The sequence below is a fragment of the Fukomys damarensis genome, unplaced genomic scaffold, assembly GCF_012274545.1.
Source record: "Fukomys damarensis isolate Sample0158 unplaced genomic scaffold, DMR_v1.0_HiC HiC_scaffold_11, whole genome shotgun sequence".
Lineage (NCBI taxonomy): Eukaryota > Metazoa > Chordata > Mammalia > Rodentia > Bathyergidae > Fukomys > Fukomys damarensis.
Window position 1 is genome coordinate 36,248,546 of NW_022900923.1, and position 23,228 is coordinate 36,271,773.

General features: G+C 34.7%; 1 long non-coding RNA gene across 1 annotated transcript in view; it reads right to left on the bottom strand.

Annotated features, from left to right (window-relative positions):
- Positions 1–13,407: 13,407 nt before the first annotated feature.
- LOC104851354 overlaps positions 13,408–23,228 on the bottom strand; it is a 12,588-nt gene continuing 2,767 nt past the window's right edge. The window contains exons 2-4 of the long non-coding RNA XR_002024846.1: positions 21,996–22,340; positions 14,467–14,538; positions 13,408–13,655 (exon numbers count right to left, since the gene is read on the bottom strand). This is a non-coding gene — a long non-coding RNA (uncharacterized LOC104851354). The remainder of the gene's footprint in view (positions 13,656–14,466; positions 14,539–21,995; positions 22,341–23,228) is intronic.

The following is a 23,228-nucleotide window of genomic DNA, read 5'->3' on the forward strand; positions in this document are numbered from 1 at the left end:
ATGACTTAAGGGTTTAAAAGTACCTTTCTGAATGTTAAATACCATGGCTCTTAAGTTCAGTCCTTGGGGCCAGGGATTTAGCTCAGTGGTACTGTGTCTTCCTTGCAAGTACAAGGTCCTAAATTTGATCCCTGGTAATATACACACATACACACACACACACACACACACACACACACACACAAAAGATTCAATTCAGTCCTACATTTTCTTTGACTTATAATGGTTGTTCAATTGGAAATAAGTCTTTTAAAAATATTTGAAGCTATCATCTCCTTTTTTAGCTATGATTGCTTTATTCGCATTCTACTTCTAGAAAGGAAACTGAAAAATTCTAATATTCTAGCCACAAAATTATTTTTACTAATTTGAGTAAAATGACAGAAATAATACTTAGAAAAATCTCATATTCTTCTATATAGTATTTTAAATGAAATGTTCAGAGTAATATGTTAAATTTTCTAGGAAAATGAAAAGGCTTTTAATAGTATAAATGATTTAAAATAAAGTTCTTATTTTGTTACTATTTCATAAATGTGAAACATGCTATTTTATTTTAAGTATGTTTTTATACACCCAGTAGTATATTTTTCAATAAAAGTATGGTCCTATAAAAAGTTAATAAAAAATATAAAGGCAAAAATCTATATACATATGGTATATCAATATATAATGTGTATATTTCAATAATATATTAATAATATATTCAGATAATATTCTTTAATTATCAAAAACAATAAATTATTGTTTGAAATTGGGGCTTTTTCTATTCCGTTCCCCCAAAATTTATTTATTTGTTTATTTATTTTCATTAAGTTTGTTGGTACATTTTCAGTATGTAATATGACGACATTCATCATTGGAAATTTGCACCTGTACATGATATATCTTGGTTCTCATTTTTTCCCCATTACCCTGCTCTCCTTTCAACCCCTTTACCCCTCCCTAGGAAGAAAATGTCCAAAGAGGAAGGGGAAGTGGGAGGGGTACGGGAAAGGAAAAAAATATGAGAAAAGGAAAAATGGAAACAAAGTCTCCCCCGATTTTTTTTTTTTTTTTTGGTTTTTTGAGACAGGGTCTCATTATGTAGTTGACTTGAACTCACTATGTAGCTCAGGCTGGAACTCACGGCAATCCTCCTGCCTCAGCCTCCCGAGTGCTGGGATTACAGGAGTGTGCCACCATGCCCATCCCCAAAATTCTTTGAAGTACAATTTGTGATTTACTGAGTTTTAAGGCTGCTGTGGCACTCACTGCCATCCCTTTGAAGCCGATGTATACTGTATAAGTGTAGGGCTTTTGGTTTTATTTTTCCATATTGTATATAAATATCTGCCTATCATTCCTACAGAAGAAAAGAGAACCGAGACCTGTCCTGTAAAGGTGCAAGATCCCAATGATGAACGTAACTGTACTGTGTACCTAAAATGTAACAATAAACTCAATGAGGAAAAAAAAAAAGAATAGGATGACTGTGTTCAAAGAGAGGGAGAATATTTTGAAGGAGATTGATAGCTATGAGGCTTTTACTGTGCTATATTCTTAAAACATTTAAACATTCAAGTAGTTTTTTAATCACACTCACCTTGCATATTTATACAAGATGTTCTTCAAATCTATAATATTAGCAAAAATATAAAATTTGTGATGCCATGAATTAAAGATAGTGAATATACTTTGCAAAATAAGTCTAAATTAAGCATGGATATTTCCATATTTAAATACGCATACCTTATCAATATGCAACTACAAATTTTGAAATTATATAGATAAAAAAATCATTACAGGATACTAAATCCCTTTGGTTAGGAAACAAGACCTGCAGCATCAAAGTATCTCAAAAGAAAAAATAAAGTTTTAAAATGGAGAAATCTAGTCCATACCATCCTTAAAAAATGTTATTATCATCAATGATGCACTAAAAACATATCACTTATATCATATTTTTGAGGAAAACTACAACTAGAAATTTCCCAATTAATACCTATTCTGTAATATTACTACTCAGGACTGTTAATAAAATATTTACAATAAATAAACGAACGCTGTGGAACCAAAAGAGAAGGGTAAAGTGACTGAATAAAAAATGCACGACTTGAGGCTCGTGGATGAAAAAAATATATAAAAGCATGAATAGAACCATGGAATAAATATAGAACATGTGGCCACTATGTCAGATTATATTCTGGTAGAAATATTAGATTTTCCCATTTGAATCTCAAAAAAAAAATACACTAATATTCCAGTAAAGCAGGATACCTACATACTTGAGGAAAATGATGAAATAGCTAAATTGAAATTATTTTGAGATGATTAAGTAAAATAACAGAAAAAAGTGCTCATCAAAGAAAAAGAAAGGAGGAAAAGGATGGACAGAGAGACAAATAGCAAAATGCTAACAATTCGAACACAGAGTTGTCTGGGTGTTGGTTTTACTGTTCTTTTAAGTAGAAAGAACTATGTAGATATGAACATAATTGTAAATATTTAATGTTTATTTGTGGTTTCAGTACGAGTTTTGTGAAACCAGAAATAGGAGCTGTAACTATGCTACTAATCTTGCTGCTTAAACTTTCCTTTTGCAGTTGCTACCATTTTAGTGAATTAGGTAATCTCCAGAGTTCTTGTATTTCAAAATCTGTCATTTTGGAATGTCAGATTTGAATTGATGAATAGAAGTACTTGGGGGGAAAGGCAACTACGAAAAACTTAAAATGTTCTTTAGTGTGGCACAAATACTGCCTTAAGATCAGTTTGACTTGTTTCAGGAAAGCACAGAAACCCGTGGAACAGAGTGGGACACGATGGCTCTTTCTTCTTTTGTGCAGCCTCTTGCTCTGTATTTCATTGTTTCCCCTTTTCCTTATTCTAATTCAAAAATTGTTCCCGAGTGATGGTTTCCTAGAAATATTTTTCACTGCAGAATGTTTCACAACACAAAACTAAATATAAATAGGCAGCACTTTTGTTTACATGAGAGAATATAGATGATTAGATGCATCAATGTAAAAGATTCAGATAATCAATATGTGATTTTTAGGTTCCTAAAAAAAATCACTCCAACAGACCTTCATGATAATACATAATAGATTGATTTTTAATGCAGCATAGTGATTAGTTTCAGTGAGCAGAGATTACTGACTATAATTAGTTTTGGTGACTGAGAGAAAGTATTACCTGTGGTGATTGATGATACTGTAGCTTTGAATGTGAGTCAATAATTAAATTTCATTCAAAGCATGGAAGGATTTTATGCCATTCTATTTGTATTTCATATATGGTCCTTATCTCACAGTGCTTCAGTAATGCTTTGGCCAGTCCAATTTTTTTGGTTCTGATTTCTTTTCCAAAGTTCTATACGCATATTCTACTGGCTACTTATTAGTTGGAAATATTTAAATCTAATGTATTATGATCCTTTACATAAACATTTTTGATAGAATGTTTTTAAATAATTATTCTTATTCAGGGGTGATATAAAACATTTTTATTATAAGCAATATTGTTTTCCTATTTTTTCCTCTAAGAATATATTTGTGCTAATGGAATAAACTAATGTCTTGATCAGTCCTATTAATTTTCTTGATTTATGTTATAGAAATGTCTGTCTAATATAAAAAACAATTTATTATCTCTAATCTAGATTCCGGATGCAAAAAATAATAATCCCAGTGTGCTGCATTACTAAATTTATATGTAACAAAATTGCAAATTATTTCTTTATAGACTTCATAAAAAGTCAGTGCTCAAAGTAGAGTGATTGCGCTATGATAAATATTCTAAAATATAGATACGATTGTCTGCTACTTTCCAGGATTCTTCTTTTATGTCTTCCCTTCAGCTCTACAAAGAAAGGAGGAAAAGGTACTTTAAAATTTGGAGTGACACGTACAGCCCCAATGAACCTGATTCCAACAGAAATTTCCGTCAAACGCAATGTATATTGGAAGCTACTTCCCATCAGACCCCCATTTCCACGTTCTGTGGACTTTCAAGTACGGTGGGAGTGACAGAATCGCATGAGGGTTTCTTTTCCTTGTTTTCCAAGAAAATAACAGGGCTGAACTTTTTCTGCTCCCTTTGAAGAGAGGTATAAACACAGAACTTACTGTGGCCAGTTAAACACAGGCAGAACCACATTGGTACCAGAAAGGGCTGCAAAACCTAGTGAATTGTTCATTATATTCCCTTCCCCTGCTGTGGCTACCAGGGAGGCACATGTTTCAATCAGCCTGTGTTCCGGAGAGTCTGTAATGAGCAGAGCTTCTGTGAAAGGCAGATCCTAGCAGGAAATACGATTCAACTCACTTGGTTCAAATGAAGAAAGTTTAATGAAAATGCTACTGAGAGAACTAAAACCAAGGTTAAGGGAAAAAAGCAAATGTTCAGGGCCCCTGAGGCAACATGGACTGCATAGATACAAGGACAAAACAATACCTTGGCATCTCAGTGACATCTGACTGTGGGAAATGGGAGACCCAGACAGAGGTAAGGTAAGGTCCAGGACACAGTCACTGGCAGAGACATGATACCACGGCAGGGAAAGAAGAGGTCAGCTAAAAAGCCTAAAACTCTTCCCTGTCACAATCTGATCTTCTTTATGCTCTCCTTTATCCATGCAACCAGAAGCCATCCAGCAAGGAATCTCCGGCGATGCAGTCTTTAGCCTACCTCGAGCCCTGATGCTTTGGTGTTGGAGTATAACACACTCTATTCTCACTGACAGTTACACTGTTACTGGGCACGGAGGGCCACTGTAATGAACCTAAAACACCCTTCTATTACGCAGTGATTATTTGGCAATAGGCGAGAAAATTGTTCTCAGAAACTAAAGAGTTGGCAATCTGCATAACGCAGCAACACAGTATTTGGAAAAATCTCCATTTAGGGAAATTTTAGAAATACATGTTACATTAGCATATACTTAAAATGTTCTATCTTCAGAGCAAACGACTGGAAGAGCCAATCTTGATGTGTTTGCTACTCGTTGTTCTCTGTGTACCATGAGCTCACATAAAACGAGACGAGTTCAGAAATGAATTACCCAATATGCAAGCTGGACTAAAAATGGAACTAAGAAGTTAACAAAATCAAGGTCTTGTGAGGCTGAAAGAAGCAATTGCCTCTCAATCTTTAATAGTATAACATTAAATTGAGAAAAGCTTCTTGTGACAAAGGCAGATGAAAAAGCAGACATGCATGGAGCTTGGGTACTGCCGTCAGCACCAGTGTTTAAACTTTAGTGCCAGAGTAGAAATATATCCATAACTAAAATATGTCTAAAACTGAATCCTTTAAGTATTTACACAAAATCACTCAGGAAGGAAATATGCCTGTGGCTCTCCAAACTTTGCTGTTGACTTTTATTAGAGCTCTGCTACTGCAGAATCACCCAGTCTATCTCTGACATAAACCTATACCTACCCAAAAAGTTCTCTCTTTTTTTAATACTACTTTTTGCTTAGGAATATCCTGTCCCTCTGGGGAATATACAGAAAGTATCTTATCTTATTAACATTTGTCCAACCTCCATTTTAGTATGTTTTTCTTCTCTGGAGATGCAAGTAAGATAAAAGAATACATTTCCCAGATTTCCTTGTGGTTAATGCCCTAAACAGAATTTAGGTTCAGCCAATCAGACATAATTTTGAATAAATGGTCTAACTGGATTTAAAAAAAAAAGAAAAAGAAACACAACATAGCAATTCTCCTGCGATGGATTTGTGATCTAAGAAAGGCTTCTAGAAACAGTCTGTTTTTGTTGTTGTTGTTGTTGTTGTTGTTGTTTGATTTGTTTTATGTTTTAATATTTTTGCTTCAGCTAAGTGGAGTGATTCTGGAACCCATACTTGTGACAGTAGCTTCTTAATTTTTGGATTCTTTGAGAATCATTTTCATGAGATGCAGCCTATACCTTTGCAATCACTCTGTAAGCGTGTAGCACTTTTACTAAATGCTGTTTGGCTCAAAATAGAATGAATTCTGTTCAGCAGCTAAACACTAACAGAAGTTCTCCTTCCATACTTTCACTTGATATCATATTTATGTCAGTATAGAATGCTTTGTAACTTTGACTTCCTTAAATTGTAGAATTTTTTTCTCTTTGCCCATTAATGCACTATGACCTGAGAACTAGCATTCTGCCTCACTACTTTTTAGTTTTAAAATATGATTCTCATTTTTAGAAAAGTTTTTTTTCTTTGTTTGCTTGCTTTTTCATGCACATATTTATAGGTGACATTGTACAAAAATCTTATTAAATAATGAACTAGCAGTTCTTTGACTCATACTTGCATGTCTTTGGTCCTGGTTCTAGAAGTAATTATCTTTCAACAATGTTAGCAATTTTAAGGTTTTACTCATAAAAGATTTATACCTGTTATTATACAATTTCAAAAATTATTTCCATATTCATTCATTTAAATATTCATTTGTAATTTCATATACTGTTGTAGTAAACCAATTCCATGCCCTATTACCTGATGGAGACAGGCAAACTAATAACGTATAATACATTTTCAGGTAGCGATCAATGCTACATAAATCAAGGTAAAGAAGTACTTACTATCTCTATCACTTTCATTTCATTATTTTCTCTATTATCAAATGAATTAAACACCTTTCAGGGTTTTCCTTTCGTGGCTCTGCTTTCTTGTAGTATTCTATCTTCCTTTTGCACGGGGCCAGATGTTTCCCAACTCCCTACTGAGTTTATTTATCCAATTCCAATCCCAAATCTGTAGTTGTTTGTAACCCTTCTGCACGTGGGTGGTATTCATTTTCCCATATCATTTAAGAAAGAACGCCTGTGGGGAATTACATAAGTCCTTGCTTTACCTTTTCGTTACATCATAGCTCAGATCCACCTTTGGATAATTCATATATGTATTATTGGGTAGTTTTGTACCCCTCACACGTGCTCTGAGTGTAAATCTGAAGTTCTTAATGAACTGCAGGGCCATTCAACTTCTCCAAAGAGGAATCAACTCACCTCCTGCTCGGGGGTTGTAAGCCCACGTAATGGCTAGCTTTTCAGAAGTAGTAGGGAGAGAAGCAGTATTTGGGGGATCTAAAATCCAGCATATTAATTTCAAAAACCCCACTGGGAATCTGACCCTGCTTCATTTCTTTCTTTGAGTGTACTTGCTTGGCTCCCTTCTTTTTAGTGTTTCTTTTACAGCTGGCTAATTTGAAGTCTTCTGTTCTGCTCAGTTAGTTCAGTTTCATGTGTTTTTTACCTCCTGAAAATGCATTGAAATTACTCTTCACTATTGCTTTCTTCTATGTCATCTTTTTCCCTCTGAATTTGTGATTGTTTCTCTCATTTTCTGAATGGAGGGGAGTATTAATGAATTAAACATACAATCAACTTTGGTTAGCTAGAAGCCCTACTAATCTCGTACTTATGTTTATGTTCTCATTGATTCAACGTGATGCAACAAATATTAAATCGTGTGTTTAACTAAAAGTACAGCCATTATTATATCTAACAATGAAGATACTTTGGAAGAGTTCATTGTTAGGCAATTCCAGCATTGTGCAAACAGAGCATTCTTATACAAACTAAGTAGATTAGGCCAATATTCTATGTGGCCTTTTGATGCAAGCAAGAGAAACACATAAATAGAAGATGTGTGAGTCTGCTGATGACATAATACGATATACTGTTTTACACTGTAAATTTAATAATAAGCAGACATATAACACTTTAAAATAATGATAAAAGTACAGTACAACAATACACCAATAATATAGCCATTTAATATAAAGTATTATGTTCTGTACAGGATTTTATGTGCTGTTATTTTGTATAATTGGTGGCACATTAGGTGTGTTTATACCAGTAACAACATATGAGTCATGTGTCTTGCTAAAAAGTTGCAATGGCTGTGACATTACCGGACAGAATTTTTCAGCTCAATTATAATCTTACTATCATGGTTGCATTACCATCTCTTGCCTGGATGAGTACAGATTCATCCTTATTAGTCCCGCTAATACTTTCTTTCACTTCTACAATTATTCTTGAATCTTCAATCTTCCATAAATGCAATTACCTATTCGGCAGCTGTTGACTGAAATGCCATTATGTGTCTTAAGACTATCAGATTAGATATTTATAAGCAATAAATACACAAAAATTATACCAACAGACATTAAATTATAAATGTTAAAAAGCCAGGGGCCAGGAATTTACCTCAGTGGTTCCAACGCCTGCCTCGCAAATGCAAGGACCTGAGTTCAATCCCTGGTACCAAAAAAAAAAAATTTTTTTTAAATAATAATAAGCCACAATTTATAACCTCTTTGAATCAAAATTTCATTTGATAACAATAAATTTGAAACATTTCGTTTCTAAAATAATTTCTGAAATTTATTTTGCCAACTGCTTTTCACAACTGCTTTTCACAACTTCTAATACTGTAATCTTCCTTTCTTTCTTCTTTGACTTCTCTGATCACTCCCCAATCCTCTGACTACTTTCTATTCAAAGCACCTAGCTGTTTTCATCTTTGTGTTCTATTTTGCACATTTACAGTTTTTCCCTCAGTTTTCTTAGTAAAGGATTTAGCTCTTTGTTGAGAACTAACCTGCCTGGTAGCTCACTATTAAACATTAGAATATTTAAGATTTGACCCCAGACTCCTGTATTTTAACTGTTCATTCTCTTTCTTCATACTTTGACCCATGCACTTGTTATTTTAAATGCCTTGTCTAGAAAATAACCTCTGAGTGTGTAGCTCCAGTGATCTCTGCCAATTGCTTGATCAGTATCTATGTATGGATTAAAAATGCCAATTCAAAGTTCACTAGGACTAAAGGCATTGTTTATCTTCGCAGCTGGTCTTAATTTTTCCAGTTTCTCCCCATATTAATTAATCATTGAGACTTTTCAAGATCATTTCTCACCCATCTCTCAAAGTCATCAATAATGTGTACATTAATACAACTATCATGTTAGACCAAGTACCACCATCTCTTGCCTAGAAGAATATAAATTCATCCTAGTTGGTATCACTAGAGCTTCCTTTTTTGTTCTCCAATTATTTCTCCATACAGAAAAAAGAACAATAACCATCTTGAGTTCCCCTTTAAAACACTTAATTTATTCCCTTTTCTTTAAGCAGAAGTGGGAAATTCTCATTTTCCATACCTGTTCTGCATGACCCTACCCCAGAAGTCTGAGCTATGTCATGTAGTCTTTATGAAAAAGAATGGTGGAGCCATGATGGTTGGGTTTGAATCTGAACTCTGATACTCTTTAACTGTGTGAAATACACACGGTACATTCTTGTCTCAGCCTCAGTTTTCAGTTAAGTTACTAGTAGTACCTACTTCTTATTATTGTTTTAAAAATAGAAACATTGAATACATATATATCAAATACATATGTAATAATATATGAATACATCATATATATGAATATATTATAAATTGGATACATATACATGCATTGAGTGCATATATATATATATACACACACATACTTTGAGTAACACATTCCATTTATTTAGACATCAGTTCAGCATATTATTACTTTTTCATGATTTTTTTTCATGCATTATCTACTTTTCAATCACTATACCTTAACCATTTTGTCGGTTCCTTTGTCTTAGTTGTTCAAACACCTATGCTCAACTCTATTCCAGCATTTTCAAAAGCTACGTCCTCTGCCGTAGCTATGAGTTTTTAATAGATCAGGTATAATTTTAAAAATATCTTTCTTACTAACTATGCCACATGTTTATTCTGAGAATATAAAATGTATATATTTTATATTGTATTCCTAGCGTCCATCACTATTGTATCATTAATTTATTGAAAATGATCAAAATTATGTGACTTTGTCATATCGAGAAACATGTTGTTTTGTTAGCTGAAATTATACAAAACATTAAATTAAGACAAAGGGATGGTATGGCAGGTCTTTTTCATTTCAGGCAGGGATATTTTTCACGGGACTATGCAAAGATTAATTAATTCCACAGAACAATATGCAGCTATTAAACTGTGTCCTTTACTGTCTAATGTCCAGGTACTAAGTAACAGCTTAGAGATTTCTTAATAACTAAATAAATAAATCTAAATAAATAATAAATAAATAAATAAATCTAAGGTTTATGTTTTCTTTAATCTATAGAATACATGCCAGTGTGAGCCCTAACCTATTATATAATATTTATTTTAGTATTGTTGTCTATAAATCATAGTTATCACATGCTTTTCATTACACTTTTAGTCTCGAATGTTCTCCCCTACAGGTTAAAGGCTTGATGTTCATTGCCACGCCATGGAGAAAGGAGGATCCTTTAGGATTTAGGCCCATCGAGAATTCTTGAATCCCTTAGAGGCAGTCCTTGAAAGGGGGTTGAAGAGCCCCAGCCCTTTCCTTGCTCTCTTTTGCTTTCTGGCCCTTAGGTTAACTCTTTCATTCTACCAAGAGCTTCTAGGATGTGCTCTGTTGTCGTAGGCCCAAAGCAATGTGGCTAATTGATCATAAACTGGAACCTCCAAGACCATGTGGCCAAAATAACCCATTATCTCTGTGAATGGATTATCCTTTTATTATCCATGATTCTCTCATAATGAAATACTTTTGTATGCTTATTTCATATTGGTAGGAATAATACACTTTTAAAATTAATCATTTGCTGTATCAAGGAAGTTGCTCTTTTGCTATATATCTGGACCAGTGATACCCTGAAAACTTTTGGTTTCCTAGTAGATTATGCAATAAAATATATAAAAAAGTAGCTTAAATAACATTATTTTCAAGCAGTAACATAAGATGATGTCAAAATCGAAGTATTTCTACTTCAAGGTTCCAAAACAATAGGGGCCAACTGTTTCTAGATTCCAAGTAGAATTGCGAATTCACTATTTGAAATGCAAAAGAAACAGAATTCTCTCTTTTCTTAAACTTTAGCTTTTTAATCATAACAAAGGCAATAAAATATTACAGTTTAAAGACTAATATAGTTTTGGAGAGCATTTTATTTTATTTTTTTATTTTATTGAGTTTATTGGTACATTTTAGGTATACAGTACATTTACATTCATCATTGGGATCTTGTACATTTACATGACAGGTCTTGGTTCTCATTTTTTCCTCTTGTCCCTCCCCTCCCTTCATCCCCTCCTCCACTCCCCTTATGGAGAGCATTTTAATCTACTGGGTCCCACTCAGTCCTCAGGTGAAGAGCAAGATGCACTTTCCCTTCATATAAAGCCGTACAAGAGCTTTGTAAAGACCACTCAGATAACTTATTACGGATCCCTCGAGGCCGAAGTAACACAGTGTACTGACCACGATAGTCCTCCTGTGAGCAAAAGGATGAATTCCTGTTTGTTATCAGAGCAAGTCAGGGATAGATGTGTCTGTTGAAACTGGCCTTCACTGGGTAACTGGCAGTACTTTAACCTGGTGACTGTGAGACCAAAGTCCTAACATAGTGAATGAGCTCTGACGATATTCTTTCTCATACTCTTGCAGTGAAAACAAGGCTTCAACTATACTCCACTACTAATAAAATAATTCATTCACAAACAGCTTCCAAACAGTCATGGCCTTCTACCTGGCAGAGGTATTGGTTAATCTTCTCGATCAGTAAGGTGAAAGACTTACTCCTCATAAGATGGTGGCATGCTGGACTGAGCTATGGTCAGCAATTGTACCCCTCTCCAGAAGACCTTGAGCTGTAAGCTCTCTATCTCTCCTAATTTCTCACCTTTCAATGGGAAAAGTATTTAATTTTCAAATGTTAAGTGACACTCCTAAAGTGAGCTATGAAAAAAAAATCAGTTTAAGAAGTATTACACTTGAGATGCTGAATTATTTTTAAATAAATAGCTGAGAATTCAGCTCTAAAATTCCTAAAGTTCCCCAGGTTTTCCTGGGAATGCAATGGGCACTTAATTCCCAAATGACAAGGCCATGACAAATATATCAAGCCAGCATGGGGTTGTTTTTTGTCCCCTACAACTGTGGGAGAAGACAATATTGATTATTTCCAAAGCAGGCTGTAAAGAGTTAACACCACAACTGGCTTGTTTTGAGAAGTGAGCCCACCTGAAGCCTATGTGCCAAGTTCAGAGTAATATGTACTCAAATTCTGTTCCGCACTGCAGACTCCTGCACCATGAGAGCAAGGGCCAGCTGTAAACACCTGCCTGATGCTCCTTCCCTTATCTGTCAAGTAAGAATTTCCATACTACGTTTTATACTCATTGTGATTGAAGTTCTCCTTTTATAAGGAGAATCTCAAATTTGCAGAGGCTTATAATTTGGAAACTCATACAATGGGTTGGGTGATATAATTACTAATCTGAGTCAGTGCATGAAGAAGACTGGAAATTACTTGCGAATTTTGTTATCCGAAAGCGTTGCAGAAATTCTGTTGAGAAAACTATGCCAAGAAGATTAGCTCAGGAAGACCCCTTTATTCAGGTGAGGAGACTCAGGTCACTAACGTCAGGAAGCTGAACTCCTAGACCTGGGGTGGTTCAGGATTTTTGAAGTATCAGGATTTTTGAAGGCAGAAAGCAGGAGACCAGCAGTGGGGCTTGCTGGGGATTTTCCTCTGGGTTGTTTTTGATTTCTGTTTTCCAGGAGGGTAGGAGGGTGTCCTTGGGCTTCCTGCCTCAAAAGAGGGTCTGGACAACTATTCTTCATCAGAGGGAAGTAAAGGCAAAACAAATCCCACAGGACAGTGTAAATGGTGAAAAATAAAAATGAAGTTCTGTTATGTTTGTAATAATGGGTCCTATTTCAGATTCTCTCAGGGACACACAACTTGCATGGCTCAGGAGTTAAACACCCAAGATCCTCCTGCTTGTATAACTAAAGGTCCTTTCTATCTTCCCTTTGAACATCTAAAAATCTTTTAACTGAAATGTCCAGAAAGTCCTGCATGCCACGGGTAAGAGAGGGGTTGCATCAGATGCACCCTAATTACATTTCATCTCTGTAATGACTAAAGAACAGGATTGCCCTAAATTACAAGATCCCTGGGACAGAATTTCTTTTTTTTTTTTGTACCAGGGATCGAACTCGGGTCCTTGTGCTTGCAAGGCAGACAGTGGAACCACTGAGCTAAATCCCCAGCCTGGGACAGAATTTCTGATGGCTGTAGACTTCTGCCAGGGCAGGAGTTAGTTCTCTGAGCTCAGGGCAAAGGATAGTGGAGAGGTGATAAGTGTTCAGTGGAAACGTGAGCTGCGGGGACACCGTACCACGTGGAGCTGAGGTTTAGAAGTCATGTCTGAGAAAATAATTGAATTTATATCACCTGATATAGCTGCTACCATATGGTCTAAAGATAGTTTTCTTTTAGGAACTGTGTTTTGAAGAAAACTACTATCCTAATATTTTCCTTATTTGAAAGATGATGCATTATTACGGGCCTAAGTCATGGAAGTAACTTCTTTGATTTGCATTTTAACCCAGTAAAAGTCAATAACGTGTAGATGTATGGAGCTCGTGGTTTTGGGGTTTTTTGTTTGTTTCTTTCTTTTATGTTTCTTTACTTGTCTTTATACAACTCCATCTTGTCATATAATCTTCAGCGTTTTCTTCTACTATTTGAAAAGCATGACTTCATTCTAGCAGAATTTCATCAAATTAAGCCATGGATGATTTAATCCCTGCCTCTATACTGAAAGGAAGACATTGAAAATTGTTTTATAAACTTTCATGCAAATATTAATTAGTTCAGATGTTTCAGAGCAAAGCATATGTAAAAAAATTTTTATTACTCACAATCATTTTCATTATGAAAAATGATGTGATTTTGGTTAATATGCTAAGGGAAATTTCCTTTAAAAAAGAGAAAAAAGGAACAATAAAGAGAGTGAAGAAAGCTGTTTATACCACCCTACCTCATAGATTTTAGGCTATTTCATCTGAAGTTGTTCAAAATTTTAAATAATGTAGCAATTGATTATCTAAATCACATCTTTCTTCCATATGCCATTTGATCTATTGCATATAAAATTTTCTGGGCTATAATTCCTCTCTAACAATATTTAAAATGATCATTCTTAGTGCTTTTGGCCTAGGAGAGTATATTTCCTAAAAAGTAACTAGAAAAAGAATCGCAGAATGCGAAGGAATTTCAATAACAGTACAATTTCTATACATTATTATCTTTTCTGCTTACAGCAGCGCCAAAGTTCCACTAGTAAGCACTATGCTTACTTTTCATATATTCTCCTCCAGAAAATCATCGAATATGCCAGTAGATTCATGGGGAATTTTTGTGAAGTAATTTTAGAATATTTATCAAAGATGGTCCTTGATAAATTGAGTCTTTACTGTCCTCAGTGACACTTTTGTGGCACAAAAAGAATTACCTACAGGGCCTGCCTCCACTGTGCCCAGGAGTTACCACTAGGCTTCTGTTAGTTACTTTTCTCTCATCGCTGAGACAAAATATTGCATAAAGTTGAGGGGAAGGGGTTGTTTACCTCCGAGTTCCTAGAGGCTTCAGTCTTTAGTCAGCTGGCTCCAAGGCAGGGTCACAGATGGGCAAGAGTTCACTGTGGTGGAAGAGACAACAAAAAGCGACAAGGAACTTTAAGAGCATCTCTGCCCGTTTTACCTTATTCAGACTCCTTAGGGCAGATTGCACTCAGGCCCTTAACCCTAGTGCCTTTGGGCTTAGCCCCACCATGAACCAATTACCCACTCTAGATTCAGCCACCTCCAGATGGCCCCCGTTCTCCTGAGGGTTTGGGGGGACATCTAAACACAAGCCATCGCACGGCTTCAGAATGATAACGCAGGTGAGAAGTGACAACTGGCTGAAGATGCTGCACAGGTATACACACGACTTCCCAGCAACTATAGAATTCGACGCTAGGGTTTCCATGTCGGAGCTTAACCAATATCATCACTGATCAACTTCCTTCCTTTAAGAACAAAATCAATACCCTCAGTGAGGTGACTCTCACTGTATTCTCTCATTTTTGATATTTGGAATTACATCTCTTATAAATACGAAACCATACAATTGGTGTTCTGTTCAAAAAAGTCTTTGCCTATGCTGTGTATTCGAGAGTTTTACCTTTTTTATCTTCTGGCATATTAAAAGTTTCTGTTTTAATATTTTTTTTAAAGTGAGAAAAGTGTGTTTTTCTTTTGTTGTTTTCCATTAAGTTTATTGGTACATTTTAGGTATACAATACAGTTACATTCATCATTGGGATCTTGCACTTTTACATGATGTATTTTGGTTCTTATTTTTTCCCCAATCCCCTGCTCTCCTTTCACCCCCTAGACCATTCCCTATTTACGAAGACTTTGTTTCCATTTTTTCTTTTTCTTATATTTTTTTCTTTCCCCTTCGTTCCTATCCCCTACCCTTCCCACTTTGCCTACTCTTTTAGACCTTAAGAAAATTGTGTTTTTGATTAGGTAAGCAACTTATAATTGGAGATAAATGGATTACATGCTGTTATACATTTGGAAAATATATCAATAATAAGTGAAGTATAAATTTACACAATTTCTTTTGAGATCAATTTAAAAAAGAAATGAAAAATCAAATAATTACCAAACTTCAAGATGGTTTTCTATCATTACATCTCCAATTAAAATTAAAGAACACTGCCCTTCAACAGAAATAATCAAGTTTCATTAAGGGACACTTCATGTGCACAAAGCAAAAATATACAGAAATTGAAAACAAAATTGGAATGTGCTACTCCATTAGTTCATAAGATATATAGTAAAATGAGTGTATGATAATGTGTATGGTGAAGAATTCTGAAAAGAAGGGTCTGTGACCTCCCTACTTTCCTTTTTAAAAAGAGTAAGTTCAGGAAGTTCTGATGATGCTGCCTTGAAGATATATATTGATGAAATACACCAATAAAATATGATTTTATAGGAAATGTAATCTGGGAGAAATTGCTGAACAGGAAAATAATGAACAAGCAAATACTTTCAAAAAATATATGCAGTCAATTTCAAGGTTTAGTAATAATGTGATTTTTTCCCCCATGAAGACTTTGAGTTGCTGATATGAACAGGTCTTTTTGTCATAAAATAAAACAAGAAAGTTCTTATATTAAAATGAGAGAAAATAACTTTTTTAATAGCCTAGTAAATTGCAATCAATACTCTGCTTGCCTAGTAGCTGAGATATTTTTATCAATTTATCTGCAATTACCACAGAAATATCATGCAGAGGTAATTACATGCTGTTCTCACATTTTGAAAAGTAGTATTTTGTCAAATTGTGCTTGGATATATCTATTAGCCCTGCACAAATTCAAAAGGAAGCTGGAGAAACTGCTGAGAGAAATGTACTTTACAATTTCATTTCAAAGCTATATAGAGTTAAGGGCCTAACTGCTAGTTATAAAAGTTATATGAAGGTATAGGTCTGCTTTTTATTGTTGTAGCAGTATCTTTGTGTAGAAGCCTATAGCTAAGGGATACATTATCTTATTTTATTGCCTACGATCTTTGTTCACCTGTGAATTATAATGCTGACCTGTAGGTCTATGCCTCCAGAGTTGATTAGCAGGCAAAGAAGAAAACATTATTATGGTTAACATTACCATATGACAGGCACTACTTGAAGGGTTCCATCTGAGTGAGCTCAGTTCATTTCCACAACAAATCATGAATATAGATATTTTGTCATTATCTCAATTGCAGAAAGAGAAAGAAAGAAAGCCCAGCTTCATTATTGTGCTCTTGGCTGCAGAGCAGGTTAAGGAGAAGATCCAAGATTTAAAGTCAGTTAGCTCAAATGCCCAGTGCTTGATCTAAATGCCATATTGCAATGCAAGTTATTCAGCCATACAAGAGAAAACTGTTTCTCAGAAGAAGTCTTTCTGGCAAATTCACCAAAAGCTTCCCAAAAGTGATATTATTTAACATAAACAAGTAAAAAGTATGATGAACCAGATTATTTTATGCAGCATAGGAGGAGAAATACAAGTACAGTGATAAATATGGAGTTTTTCTACATATAGAATATACTAAGATAGTGCTAAAATCTTACTAATGGTGCCTAAAGAAAATGCTGTTTTAAAACTTAAAGCATTTAAAAATATATTAGGGAATAGTTTTCCTTTTGACACATTGGCGAGAGGACAACTTAAGTTATCACAGGAAAACTATTGCTTTTGATAATTGCAGAATTATTTATTTTCATGCTATGGCATATAATCAGTTTTTAAACAAAAATATCCTATGTTTAAAATAGGTGGAAAAAAAATTTACTGAAACTTTTAGAACTGTAGTGTGTTGCAAATATTGTCGTTCCAAGTATGAGAGCACCTCTCAGTGGTGGGAAGATATTACTGTTTCAAAGAGAGAAATGGGTAAATTCTAGACATAACTGAATTTTTCTTGACCTAAAATTTCATGTGCTTGTGTTGTTGGTTTTCAGAGCCATTTGTTTTTCTCCTGACTGCCAGGTTTTTCCCCTTTCTTCTATGAATTATTGCTAGCAAAGGAAAATAAGCTGTATCCAAAGTATTGCTCCACTCCCGAGTTTTTAGAAAGGAGAGCATAGTTTAATTCTAGATCACCAGGAATACCAAGTAAATTGACGATGTCATATTTCTTTCTGTTATAGGTCAAAGAAAAAATATATTACTATGTTTTCTAGATTAAAAAAAATATTTTAGCATAGATTCAAACAAATAAGCCACATTGCTGAGCAAATTAGACAGAGATAGATATAGGTAGGGGTATAGGTTTAGGTATAGTGTTCCCTCCTCTACCTTGTGGGTTCTTAGCCTCCTCAACAGACGCAAAGCAACATTTTTACCTACAGAAATATGTAAGTTCAAATTCCTAGAGATTTGGCTTTAATGCTGGAACCGAAGTGCACAAGATAAGCAATTGAGAAGGGAAACTGGATACAAATAAATAATCAGGAACCTATAAACATAAATTTGAGACCAAAAACAAATTACTGAATCTATGTCAATTCTTCTTGCCTCCATTTTAGTGTAAGTATCCTATAGAAGTGAAAGCTGGTCTGGGGATTTAGCTCAGTGGTTCTACCACCTCCCTCACAACTGCAAAGACCCAAATTCAATCCCCAGTACCAAAATAAATAAATAAATAAAAAATAGCAGAAGAGAAAGCTTACTTCATAGAGCTAAATATCCTTACTGATTCAAGAGTTGAAGGAGCTGAGCTGGGCATGGTGGCACACTCCTGTAATTCCAGCACTCGGGAGGCTGAGGCAGGAGGATCGCTGTGAGTTATAGACCAGCCTGGGCTACATAGTGAGTTCCAGCTCAGTCTCAACTACATAGTGAGACCCTGTCTCAAAAAATAAAAAAATAAAAAAATAAAAAAATAAAAATAAAAAGAGTTGAAGGAGCTGAATGAAGCTAGCATAAGAAGATAGAAAATTGCAGACTTGAGCACTTCTCACACCATTAAGGTGAACCAACAGTGAAAATATTTGTGAACTACAAGGACATCGCTTCCTTTTCTCCCTCAAGATCTTCCATGAAATATTGTGCCAGGCTTCACACTAACCATAAACACAAAGACGGAACAAAGTCACCACAGTGCTCTCCTTGTTGGGATGTTGCCATACCCTTGAACTACATTAATCTCCTATCATGGAACACAGCAAAGTCCTGCTTCCACCTAATTTGTTACAATGACTCCAGAGAGAAATGAAAATATGTTAACCCTTTCCACAGAAGGGATACAAAATTCTTTTTGGGAGGAGTTCTTTTACTAGTATATTCTTGCAACACATCATGGTTACATTCACCATGGAGAATTGCTACACATACATAATTCTGTCTTCAGGGAACATTCCTTCTTCTGCTACTTGACTCAAGCTATTGCATTAATATCCTGTAGTTTAAATGCTGAGATGCAAAGTTAAATACTATTAATATAAAACATTGTACAAGATCATGAATGAGAGGGAACAAAAGAAAGCAATATTCTGTATGTGGCGTCACACATAGGTGACCCTGTTCATATCAACATAGAGAAGAAATGATCATAACTAAAACCCTTGTTACTTGAGTAAGTACCAAATCGTTTCTCTGGTGTGAAAACTAAAAGTGTAAATAAGGTTCAAACGATGTAATTGAGAGTGTGAGATAGGAAGAAAATGGCTCAAGGGGAAGTGGGAGGGGAGGGGAGAGGAAATAAGGGGGATCAAGGGAGGGCAGAGGAATGGGGAAAAAACAAGAACCAAGACATATCATGTAAAGGTACAAGATCCCCATGATAAATGTAACTGTATTGTTTGTTTTAAATATCAATTAAGTATCAATAAACTTAATGGGGAAAATTATTAAACCCTTGTTTCTTCTAACAGTTATATGATCATAGCAGATAGATACATAGACAGATAGATAGATAGCATCTTCTGCCATCCAAATACCCATTATTCTTAGCAAATATTCACTTTGTTACTTTTTATTGCCTGGTGGAGTTACCCAAATCCTCGTTTAGAGAGATCTGGTCTATTAGTAATCCAAACTGAATTGGCCATGATAATTTTCTAATGGTTTTAATTGTAGAGAATGAGAATACTGAGATGTATCTGAAAGTACTTTCTGTATTCCATATATTTTCACACTTATCAGCAGCTTAGTAGCAATCCAATTTCACCTTGATAGAAGAATCTCTCAAAAATCACACAGAAAAGCCATTCTTTGCCTTTAATTATCTAGGTTAAAATCTCAGTGTAAAAATAAATATAATATTTTTAGTGTTTCCAAAAGGAAACATTATCTGCTCTAGGTATAAAATTTGTAGACTTACACAGCCTAAATTGATGGGTACAAGAAGAAAAGCATTGCTAGTAGATCTTGAGTAATAATGATAAGAGACTCTCCCATTTCCTCTGCTTGGTTTCCAGACTCATGAACTCTTACTATGAGAAATATAGTACCATATATTAATGCTGAAGAGAATATTCTAAAAATATCATCTTAGTCCTGAAAATATTTGCCATCTGAGTCACACCATACATAAGTCTTTAAAAAGTGTAATAACACCTTTCTTTCAGTTATTCTATAAAGAAAGTGGTCATTTAATAAGCATGAACCCAGTGCTGTGTTTCTCCTGTGATATAAGTTCATGATCAGCAGTAATGCGATGGGAAGCAATATAACGATCAAGGGACCCTGTAGTACCTAGGTAGCAGCATTGTTGCAAAACACGCAGTATCTGGAACCAGTTACTCTTCGTGATTGCAAGTTTATGTTACAAAGCTCATACAAATCTCCATCCTGGTGACTGTCTTAGTTTCTTTTCTTGGTGCTGAGTCAAAATATCTAATAATCAACGCTAAAGGAGGAAAAGTTTATTTCAGCAAACAGTTTTTTTAAGATTTTAGTCCATAGTCAGCTGGCTCCAAGGCAGGGTGGCATGGCAGAGGGGCATCATTAATTCCTATCATCTTTTATGGCTATTGATTTCCTGGAGACATATAAATTTAATATTCTATAAGGTGTAAGTATATTCTGATCCCTAAGCCATAAACTTAAATTTACATGCTGGAGCTATTTATTGAATACAAGATCAGCAAGTTTCCAAATATTCACTTCCCACTCCTTAAAGATACATTTTCATACTTGGAAACAGCCCATTTGCCCATCAGGTGGAAACTAGATAAAGAAGATGTGCTTTTTCTATAAAATATTTAATAATTAAAAGAATCATACCACAGTGATATATGTGCACCTATGTTTATAGCAGCACAGTTTGTAATAGCTAAAACGTGGAAACAGCCCATTTGCCCATCCGTTGGAGACTGGATAAAGAAGATGCGGTTTTTCTATAAAATGGAATACTACTCAGCCATAAAGAATAAGAAATTAGATTCATTCATAGGAAAATGGATACATATTGAGGATATACTCCTAAGTGAAATAAGTCACACATGTGTAAATACCGAATAGTTTCTCTGATGTGAACGAACTATAATAGTACATAAGATCCTAATGAGATAATTGACAATGTGAAATAGAAAGAAAAGGGCTAAAGGTGTAAGGAAAGTGGGAAGGGTAGGGGAAGGGGAATGAGGGAAAGAAAAAAAATAGGATAAAATAAAAAAATGGAAATAAAATGTTTGTAAAGGGGGAGGGGGTGAAGGGAGGGCAGGGATAAGGGGAAAAAATAAGAACCAAGACCTGTTGGGTAAAGGTAGAAGATCCCAACGATGAATGTAACTGTACTGTATCCCTAAAATGTACCAATAAACTCAATAAAAGAAAAAAAATGATTTCAATAAATGATTTCCATTTGGATTCACTGTGGTAATAATGTATGTCGGTGAGCCTGTTTATGAGGTAAGTTCTTCAGTGAAAAACTTGGAAAATCTAATGTAGTGAATTTATTGGTTTCACTAAATTTGGGTTAGTGAGATTGAACACACAAAGTCTGTAAATGAGAATCCACAAAATGTTTTACTATCCTAGTAAATTCAAACGGTGAAGAAAATTGAGGGAAACGTTGATGAGATAGCCTATAAAAGAGCAGACCAAAAGAAACTGACGTTTTGTTTAGAAGAGGATGTAGACCTGTCTTCTTCAGTAAATTAAAAAGTAGAGGGACAGTAAGAGAAAGGGAGAAAGAGAAGGAAAAGAAAATATTGTCAGCTCTGAAAAATATTGTGCCAAACCCTAAAACAAAAGAGGGTGTATTTAGTTAATTTCCCCTCCGTTTCATTTTTGTACTTAATGTTTATCATCCATAAATAATAATCACTAATATTTAAAAGTAAGAGTAAACCTGAACATATAGTAAACAGATAGATGATCAGTACAATAGAAAAATAATATGCTCTGTTCCATTTTATTTCATTAGTCTGTTTTACTAATTTGGCTTCCTTCTCTGCTAGATGCGATTATTCGTTTGGCTTACCTCACCGCTATGTGTACACAAATTAAACAGAAGGTTTATTCAACATGTCGTTTACTCAAATTAACACCTTGTTAAGATACAGTAAATTCACTTAGTTATTTATTATGTTTAAAGCTAATACCTTCTCGTACAGCAAGTTTTACTCTGTGTTTTGCACAGAGGTCCTGACGCAAATCGCTCAGCTACCAACGTAATCGTCCAGAACTTCTCCCTTCTTTTGCTAAAGTGTCAATTCCCACTTCTTCCTGCTGTGATTTTGCTTCTTTTTGCATGGGGACTGCATGGTGTCTTATCTTTCATGGTGTCTTATGCTTAATGATGGTTTCCTTCATTAGTAATTCACACTGGTGAGCGGAGATCCTTGTAGGAGTACAGATGATTAACTACAAAGCTCCCTGCTGCTCTTAGTCAGCAACCAGACCTCTAACTGTTCCACAGATGTTTCTCCTTTAGATTTGTAAGGACTCTAATTGGGTAGAAAAATAGCATATTTCACTTAATTCAATTTGCTACCTACGTTCATGCGTTAGAAACTTCATAATTTAAAATCACATCATTATGTTGTCTTGAACGGACTGTGTGGTTTGTGATTCCACTATGTGTCAATAAAGTATATGAATAGGTCTAATACCAGTAAAGGGCACTTTTTCTGAAATTCAGGTAATCCTATTGGATAGTATATCTAACTCATCTGATAGAAAATGTCTTGATTTATTCTAAAGTTCTCTGAGGTCTATCTGGATTTCTGCCATGTCTCTATCTGTTAGCCTACACAGTAAATAGCCAATAAATGCTTAAATATCACACTAAATTTTCACATTTGCTAATCTATATGGTTTATATAAAGCACCATTTTAATGAAAAGTATAAATATATAATTATGTGATTTTTATATATACAATATTTTGGTTACATGCTAGTATCAGTAAGGTATTATGATCTTATTTGTATTTTAGTACACCAAGTTCACTATAAAGAAATAATTTTTAAAAATATATTTTGATATATCTAAAGGAATCCAAAAATAAGCTTTAGAAAAGGAGTATTTTTAAAATATGATATGTGAGTTTGAAACTGTTGTTGACAGTTGATAAAGGTTGAACCAGCATGGCAATACTTACACGCAATCAATAACTTGGAATTTCCATACCTGTTGTTTTATTACATCGTGTTTTAAAGCGTTGTGTGAATGAAAACTAATAGACTATATTCATCTATTAGGCTATTGCATAAATTATACTTATGTTCTGCTTAATCATTTTAACAAAATTCAATATTCTCAATATTTCTTTTCTTATGCACATATTCAATATCCTTCATTGTGGCCTCTCTCTCTCTCTCTCTCTCTCTCTCT